Source organism: Eulemur rufifrons, chromosome 30, assembly GCF_041146395.1.
Source record: "Eulemur rufifrons isolate Redbay chromosome 30, OSU_ERuf_1, whole genome shotgun sequence".
Lineage (NCBI taxonomy): Eukaryota > Metazoa > Chordata > Mammalia > Primates > Lemuridae > Eulemur > Eulemur rufifrons.
In genome coordinates this window covers 59,429,062-59,438,865 of record NC_091012.1, presented here as the reverse complement: position 1 = coordinate 59,438,865, position 9,804 = coordinate 59,429,062, and the positions used below count along the sequence as shown (strand labels likewise).

General features: G+C 38.8%; 1 non-coding gene across 1 annotated transcript; it reads right to left on the bottom strand.

Annotated features, from left to right (window-relative positions):
- Positions 1–243: 243 nt before the first annotated feature.
- On the bottom strand, positions 244–350 carry LOC138379229 (U6 spliceosomal RNA). Its single transcript, XR_011232012.1, has one exon. It is a non-coding gene; the product is annotated as a U6 spliceosomal RNA (small nuclear RNA).
- Positions 351–9,804: the final 9,454 nt, after the last annotated feature.

Genomic DNA, 9,804 nt, shown 5'->3' with positions numbered 1-9,804 from the left:
ACTGGGCTCCATTCCTGCCTCAAGTAGCATATGTAAACTGAATATGAGACATGATTTAATGAAAGAGCACAAAGGTGTTCTTCATCTCTGTAATGGCACCATTTGTTCAGGTCAAAAACATTGGACATATTCTTGACTACTCTGTCTCATCCACATCCAACCCATCAACAAATCCTGTTGGCTCTACCCTCCAAACATGTCCAAACAACCCACCATTTCTTTTTTTTTAAATTAAAAAAAATTATAAATATGGAATGCTTCATGAATTTGCATGTCATCCTTGTGCAGGGGCCATGCTAATCTTCTCTGTATCGTTCCAATTTTAGTATATGTGCTGCCGAAGCTAGCACAACCCACCAGTTCTTACCACCTCCACAGCTACCGTCCTGGTTCAGACTATTATCATCTCTCACCAATAGATGAAAGGCAATAGCCTCCTTAGTGGCCTCTCTCCTTCTGCTCTTGTCTCTCTATAGTCTCTATAATCCATATAACAACCAAAGTAACCTTTTAAAACTAAATCAGCTCACATCACTCCCTTGCTGAGAATATTCCAAAGTGTTTCTATCACAGTGGAATAAAATTTCAAGGCCCTACCAGACTGATAAGGTTTGGATATTTGTCCCCTCAAAAATCTCATGTTGATATTTGATCTCCAATGTTGGAGGTGGGGCCTGGTGGGAGGTATGAATGGCTTGATGCCCTCTTTGTGGTAATGAGTGAGTTCTTGCCCTATTAGTTCATGCAAGAGCTGATTGTTTAAAGGAGCCTGGCACCACCTCCTCTCTCTTGCTTCTTCTCTCGCCATGTGACACACCTGCTCCTCCTTCACCTTCCACCTTGATTGGAAGCTCCCTGAAGCCCTTCCAGATAGCAGATGCTGGCACCATGCTTCTTGTACAGTCTACAGAATCATAAGCCAAATAAAACTCTTTTCTTTATAAACTACCCAGCCTCAGATACTTCCTTCATAGCAACACAAAACAAAGACACAGATCTACTCTCTACCAATCTATCTAACCTCATCTAACACTTTCTCCACTCCAGCCACACTAGCCTTCCTGCTATTCTCCAAACACATCACATTTGAGAGAATAATATACATACAATGGCCAGGCCATATTTAAAAATAGAACTCTGTCACGCCTGTAATCCTAGCACTTTGGGAGGCCAAGGCGGGAGGATCGTTTGAGCTCAGGAGTTTGAGACCAGCCTGAGCAAGAGCAGACCTCGTCTCTACTAAAAAAATAGAAAGAAATTAGCTGGACAACTAAAAATATACATATATATATATAGAAAAAATTAGCTGGGCATGGTGGTGCATGCCTGTAGTCCCAGCTACCTAGCTATGGTGATGCCACTGCACTCTAGCCTGGGCAACAGAGTGAGACTCAAATAATAATAATAATATTAATATTTTTGTTGTAATCTAACCTAAGCCAATTTGGCATTCACAAGAGTTTGGTTTGACTATTTAGAAGTTGAGGACTATAGGTCTTCAAGTGTACAACCTTGCGAGGGCATGGTATGTTACAATGAAGGACAGTCTTAAACTAAATTATCCCACATATACAAACATTTATTAGCAAGCAGGCAAAAGAAAGCCTTACAAACTGTTGCAATAAGCTCAGAAAAGTCCCTGTTCCATCTTTTTGAACACTTTAACAAGCATCTTGCATGAACGTTTCACTCCAAAGCAAATTTTCTGACAAGAAGCCCACCTAATCTACTTGGGTCAAGGAATAAAAACCTTTCTTATTAACATGGGGGTGGGAGGTGCGGGGAAGGGGTATTATGGAAAGGAAAGGAGCTCCAGATGTGAAGGAAATATGCCCTGGACAATTAAAGAGATCATTTTATTCAAGCTACTGCAATAGGGAGAATGTTCATTAATGAGGAATGTCTCAAAGAAAAGAAAGGGAGCCTGGCTGGTAAACAAGGTAGTCATCCAGGAGACATATGAGAGCAAAGTAGTCCTTTGAGGTAAGCCAGGATATAAAGGGGTGGGGGGAATTCTTAACTGTTGCTGCCTTCCAGGAGCATGGGGCTCAGATAAAGTTCAGCATTGTTATGGGTATTCCTTAGAAGGTGTTAGGCTGCTGGGCTCTCTAAGTTCTTACACCCCTTTTTGTGCAAGGGTGGAGCAGTGTATAGAATATTTCTTGCCAACACGTGTTTTTGTTTTGTTTTTTGTTTTTTTTTTGAAAATCACTGCTTAGAACCAGTTGCTTTGAAAAGAATATTTTAGATGGGATGGCAAGTGGAGGCCTTTCTGAGGAGGTCATTTTGGAACAGAGATCTGGATTCATTAAATGAGCAAGGATGCAAAGGGGAAGTGTATTCCAGGCAGAAAAACAAAGTGTCAAGACCATGAGGCACAAACGATCATGTGGGAATAAATGAGACCACCCCACATGAGAACAAGCAGAGGCTATTTATTCAGGGCTTGTTATAGCAAGGGTGTCAGCAGCCATTACTTACATTTGGCAGAGACTCAAAGGCAGAGGAGTGGAGAAGCTTTATCATGGAAAAAAGAGATGATTTCAGGTATTACCTGATTAGAAGCTGTTGGTATGGAGAAGCCGTAGGCAGACTAACTAGAAACAGGGTATCCTATGTGATTAGTTAGGGGTGCATAATTGGCTTTCTCTGGTTGGTCCTAAGTTGGAAGTGGGAGCAAAAATTAGGAAAGCTATCAGTTATTAATTAATCCTGGCCATTTTGAATTGATTGTTACAGGGATTGTTGTTTGGCTTCCTGGATTAGTTGCTAGAGGTAGTTAGTCTGACTTCCTACAAATCTGACCTATAGATAGTAAATAGGTTTTCTGGACTGGTTTCTGCAGATTGAGGGTCAGAGTTCTATTTTTTTTTTTTTTTTTTTTTTTTTGAGACAGAGTCTCACTCTGTTGCCTGGGCTAGAGTGCCGTGGCCTCAGCCTCGCTCACAGCAACCTCAAACTCCTGGGCTCAAGCAATCCTCCTGCCTCAGCCTCCCGAGTAGCTGGGACTACAGGTATGCACTATCATGCCTGGCTAATTTTTTCTATATATTTTTAGTTGTCCGGCTAATTTCTTTCTATTTTTAGTAGAAACAGGGTCTCACTCTTGCTCAGGCTGGTCCTGAACTCCTGACATTGAGCAATCCTCCAGCCTTGGTCTCCCAGAGTGCTAGGATTACAGGCATGAGCCAATGTGCCCGGCCTACAACAAAAATATTATAATAAATGGAAATTAATTGTTCAGTATCCACTATTAATAATCAAATGTGTAAATATCTTTTAATTCCCTTTCCTAGTCTCTATTTATTGTCTTCTTTATAATGAAAACTGAGATCATCTATACCCACACAGTTTACTATCTACATTAACATGATTTTATTCTTCCACTGCCTTCATCAGCATAATTTTACTATTCCAGGAAACCTTTATCAGAAAGATAAAAGTTGCAAATAAACTTATCTTACATTCCAGGAACCTCCTGAAGGAACCATCTTGAAGGTCCTAAAAGTTCACTGGTGTACTGCTGGGTCTAAAAATCTTGAACTATTGTATCATGATCCTTACCCAATCATAGCCAAATCCCTTTCCCCGATTGAAAGACCTAACTTAGACCAGACTTTAAAGTCTTATATATATCCCAACTTCACCCTCCCCACTTAATGGATGCTATTAAGTCTCTGTGGAGATTGTCCCCTCCACCTCCCTTTCCTTTAGGTAGAATGAACTCAGCTTTATCTCATCAATAGGTTGTTTCAGTGATATTTGGGGAGCCAGCATTTATAATAAGAACTTTCATACAATCATTTACAAGCTAAATTTCCTTAGCTTGTTATTTCTCACAAGGCCGTTTGATTCTGCAACCAGGAATTTCTTTCCAAAGAGGTTTTTTTCTAACCTAAGCTGCACTGCACCTAACCTAAGTTGGGGAGTGTGATTTCACATCATAGTGAGCTTTTTCACATCTCTCTCTCTCTCTCTCTCTCTCTCATGCACGCGTGCGTACACACACACACACACACACACACACAGTTACTTCTAACCATACACTTGTAGACACAAATCTGCTAGGACCAGTTTGAAGCCCATTCAATAGTCCAACTGAGAGATGGCAAGGACTCTGCCTAAAGCAGAGGCTGTAAGAATGGGGAGAGCCTACATTTGAAAAACATTAAGGTAAAATTGATAGCATTTTGTGATTAACTAGATTTAACAGTGACAGGGAAAAGCCAAGAACTGCACTGAGGTTTCTAATTTTTTAGAATAGTAGAATTATGCGCCATTCAAAAAATCCAGAATATTTCTGTTTTAATTAAGATGTTTATTGAGTGTCTGCTATGTGTAAGGCACAAGTAAGGAGGAAGAATGGAGGGGGAGAAATTAAGTTAAGTTGGAGATTCCTGGAGGATATCAAAGTGGATACAACTAATTAATAGTTAATATTATGAATGCAGAATTCAGAGAAGTTGGTCAGTTGGGGGGCTTAGGATTTTATTTTTATTTCACATTAGCTATATGGTTTTCTTCAAATATTTTCTTCCACTGTCGTTTGTCTTTTCATCCCTCTTTACAGGGTCTTTTACAGATTAAAAGGTTTGAAATTTTGATGAGATCCAATTTATCAGTTTATTTTCCTTTTATGGATCATGCTTCTGATGTCAAGTCTAAGAGCTCTTTGCCTAGGCCTCAAAGATTTTCTACCATGCTTTTTTCTCAACGTTTTATGGTTTTACATTTTACATTTAAATATGTGATCCTTTTTGACTTAATGTTTATATATGGTGTGAAGTTTAGGTGAAGAATCATTCTTTTGCCTATGAGTGTCGTTTTGTTTCAGCACCATTTGTTGTTGTTTTTTTTTTTTTTTTTTTTTTTTGGGACAGAGTCTCACTCTGTTGCCCGGGCTAGAGTGAGTGCCGTGGCGTCAGTCTAGCTCACAGCAACCTCAAACTCCTGGGCATAAGCGATCCTACTGCCTCAGCCTCCCGAGTAGCTGGGACTACAGGCATGCGCCACCATGCCTGGCTAATTTTTTGTATATATATATTTTAGTTGTCCATATAATTTCTTTCTATTTTTAGTAGAGACGGGGTCTCACTCTTGCTCAGGCTGGTCTCGAACTCCTGACCTCGAGCGATCCACCCGCCTCGGCCTCCCAGAGTGCTAGGATTACAGGCGTGAGCCACCGCGCCCGGCCAGCACCATTTGTTAATAAGGTTATTTCTGGGTTTTTATTCTGTTCCATTGATCTATGTGTCTATCATTCTGCCAGTACGATACTCTTTTGATTATCGCCAATATATAGTGAGACTTAATATCAGGGTGAGTGATTCTTCCCATTAATACACACATATTTATTTATATTTTATATTTAATTTACTGTTTTATAGTAATTGTTCTTTGGTAGACGTTCCTATTTTTCCCCAACATTAGTTCTCAAATTGCAAAGGATCAGAATATAATAAAATATATTTTAAACATTAACTGTATTAGAAATCATTTAATATTTATCGTAGATAGAGTGACATAATGGAAAGAGCACTGGACTTGGAATCAGGATACCTCCCTTTGACACTGATGAGCTATATTACTTTAAGCACCTCTCTTAACCTCTCAGGGTCTAAGTTTCTTCATCAGTAAAATGTACAGGAAGTGGGTGGTCCCTAAGGTCTTTTCTAGAAAGATGAATAATTCTTGAGTTGATGATTTAATCCATATGAATTACGTACAGGGCTACCACATCACACAACTCCAGGGCACCATTCACACAACATTCTATGTCAGAGCTTGGAAAAGGATAGCCTGCAGGCCAAATCCAGGCTGCAGCCTGTTTTTGTAAGTAAAGTCTTATTGAAATACAGCCATGCTCATTCATTTACATATTGCCTGTGGCTGCTTTCCCCACTACAATGGCAGGGTTTCCTAGTTGCAACAGAGACCCTGTAGACAGAAAAGACAAATAATTCTGGGCTGCACTCGTTCTTTTGCTTTTCCTTTTTAATTATAGCCATCCTAGCTAGGTGTTAAGTGGTAGTTCACTGTGGTTTTGATATGCATTTCTCTAATGGCCACTCCTCTATTTCAGTTTTGCCTAAATATTTCCCCTGGAGCAGATTTTGGGAAACATTTTCTGTAAAGGAACAGACGATAAATATTTTAGGCTTTGTGGGCCACGTAGTCTCTTTCACAACTGTTGAACTGTTGTAGCATGAAAGCAGCCATAGACAATACATAGACAAATGAGTGTGGTTGTGTTACAATAAAACTTCATTTATAAAAATAGGTGGTGGGCCATATTTAACCCATGGACCATATTTTCCCAATCTATTATCTAGAGCTACAGAATCATTGCTGCTGAATTTGCTCCACATGTAAAAACATGACTGTGGAAGGAAACATATTTTTATTTATTCAAAAATATTTATTGAGCACATACTATATGCCTGCATATATTAGGTGCTGGGTATACAATAGTTAACAAGATGTGGTTCCTGTTCTCAAAAAGCACTTTGGGAAGTTCTGAGACACTCTTCCTTTTACTGAAATGGCTTTTTATATTTTTCTGATGCAATTAAAGTTAGCTCTGCTACAGTGATATTATGGTTTTATTACAACAGGGAATAAAATAAAGTACCCCACGATTAAAGGTCTACACTCTCCTGGGAAAAGTCCTTGACTCAATACATTTTCTTATTTCTTTTTCTTTTTTTAAAAACCACACTAATTATTTAAGGGAGCAAAGATACTCTAAACCCCTACAATTTCCTTGAGTACTTTTACACATAAATTTTAAGGTAGCATAATGTTTTAAAATATAGGCTCGTTGTATTAAAAATCATAAGTTTATTTTAGGATGTGAACTTGATAATCTTTTCTCAAGTTTTCTATGTTTAATCCTTTCTATTATGCCCTTTACACTCAAAGTTATCACTGAGGTGAATAAGAACTGAGTGTACAAAAGAAAATTGAAAGGGTGAAAAGGACAAAGATCAAGTCAAATATGAATATAGATAATCACATTTTCAATCTTATAATTAATTTAACATGTACAGTCCACAAAAAGATGCTGGCAGCAATAGAACCATCCTGGATTAAATCAAGAGAGCCTGGGGATGAGAAGTGACATTTAATAGAATTATTATTATAAGCATATCTTATTATTAAGATGAATGAAATTCATATTTTATCTGAGCTTCTGGACACATACTGAGTAATTGCAAGATTGTTTAAACAAATAAACCACCAGAAGCCTTCCATCCAGGTTAATTCCCTTTAATTAGACAAGAGCTTAATTGAAAAGATTAGTCTTTACAGAGCTATCAGTCTTTGAAAACTAAATTCTATTTTACAAATGAAAGAGATTAAATTCGAAGCAGAGTATAGGGCAAGAGTATAGCACCTAGGATGTCTATCTGTACACCAGATCCATTGAGTAAGCCTGCAGGAAGTACATTTAATCCTCAGTTCTAGATTGATGAATGAATAGAGGGATGAATAGATGGAAGAATATGTGATAAAGCAAGTAAAGTAAAAATACAAAATGGATGCAATGCGCACGACCTGGGGAACAGACACGCCTGGAGCTCTGGCTTGGGGGGAAAGGCGGTACAGGAGCAACGTATGTAACCTGCAATTCTGTATCCCCCATAACAAGATGAAATAAAAAAAAAAAAATAAATAAATAAATAAAAAAATAAAAAAAAATAAAAAAAATACAAATTATAGAATACAGGTGGTGAGAATATGGATGTTCACTGTAAACTTCTTTCACCTTTTCAGTGTGTTTGAACAGTTTCATTATAAACTATTGGAAATAAGAAAAATCCTCAGTTCTGTATAATTAGTAAAAATAGCATCAAATTTCCACTTTGACAATAAAAGACAGTTGTATGTGTGTGTTGCCTGACATGCTAACCAACTTGCAGTACCTGTAATACATTTTCTACTTATTCCAATATTTTATCTCTGATTTAGCACATTGGACGGGAAGGGATAGTGGATGTGGCATTCCTTCATCATCATCATTTACGCCGACTCCCCTGGAGTTAGGAGAGCAGCCACAAGACCAATCAGAAGAGAGTGCGCTGGAAGCTTCATGTCATCAAGCTTTATAAAAATGATTCCAAAGTTATAGTTCTTAGTCCACCAAACCAGAGCAATGGCAGAGTTCACTATCTGTATGGATAACAGAGGGGCCATATGTCTTAGGAGTGAAGAGATAATGGAAAAAGAAAAGATTCCTCAAACAAATACTTTTGTCTTAGTATTTAGTTGGCAACTTATCCAATTAAATGTTCATACCATCAAGGAAAAAAAGAATGTCAAAATCATAACTGTCTTTTCTTATGGAATTATCAGTTCCTGATCACTAAAGGGATTAATAATCAAGGCCCTACCTAGAAGCAGGCTGGCTAGAGATATATATAAATAAATCTGAAAATGAGGGTAGGTAGAGGAGGCAAACCATAAGAAGCAGCCAGTTTTAAAAGTTCTGTGAGGGCAGAGACTTTTGGGCTGCTTCTATTCACTGCTATACTCCCAGGGCCTTAAACAGAACCTAGCGTATAGTAGGTGCTCAATAAATGCTTTGCTGACTGAATGAATTCTCTTCAATTGATTAGATTATAAGCCCATTTAGGGCATTGCTATGAATTTCATTGTGTCCCTCTCTGATTCATATCAAAGCCCTAATCCCCAGTGTGATGATATTTGGAGATGGGGCCTTTGAAAGGTAATTAGGTTTAAATGAAGTCATGAGATCAAAGTCCTCATTATGGGATTAGTACCCTTATAAGAAGTCACACTAGAGAGCTTTCTCTCTCTCCTATCTCCAACCCTCTACTCCCATCCCACCATGTAAGAACATAGCAAGAATGTGGCTGTCTACAAGCCAGGAAGAAAGCCCTTAGCAGGAAACTGAATTGGCTGCACTTCCAGTCTTCAGAATTACAAGAAATTAATTTCTGTTGTTTAAGCCACTCAACCTGGTATTTTATTATGGCAGCCCAAGCTGACTAAAACAAGCATGAACCATGGCTTGTCTCTGATCATGTTGAAAAGAACCAGGTGGTCTATCCCCCAAACCACCATATGTTAAATAGAATCTTGATGGGATTAAGACCACTGGGACTTAGGGATGCTATGTCTGAGGCTGTCAGAGGAAAGGAGGTGAAGGAATTGCCTGAGCAGAAGCCTGAAATAAAGGCAGATGTTAACTGCCTAGTTGGGGGACATATATTGGCGATCTGGGAGTACAGCAAAGCATGCTCCAACCTCAGAGCCTAAGGGGTCTCATGCATGAAAAGCCACGGAGCGGCCTGACATGAAAACTTCTCATGGCTGTAGAGGTAGATTGCCATATGTTAGCCCAGGACAAGGGTCTTCAGGCTTCCATTGTTAGAGCACTGGGCCAAGCTCCTTCTTTCCCTTCCTCTCCACAATGCCTCAGTTAATGTAAAACCAGTCTCCCAGTGGAAAGCCTGTAGTTTCTTTGTTCCTCTATCAAATGGGTCACAGCTACTGAAGTCAAAAGATTGATATCCATGTACATAGCTTTAGCCTGGGATAAAATTAGTTAGTTTACTTTGATCAAAAGGATTGTACCTACTGAAGAACTATGTGGTTTTCCCTTCTAGAAAGGAGAAGGAAATTAGCTAGGACACCTTGTGATTTGGGGGGGAATCCCTGAGACCTTTGATCATTGTATTCCATGATTTTTTCACATGAGATCATTGTATTTTGCAGCATGGCAAAGAGAATAAAAAGCAAGTGCTGGGTTTCAGTCATGGCCACCTTGGCACCAGAGTG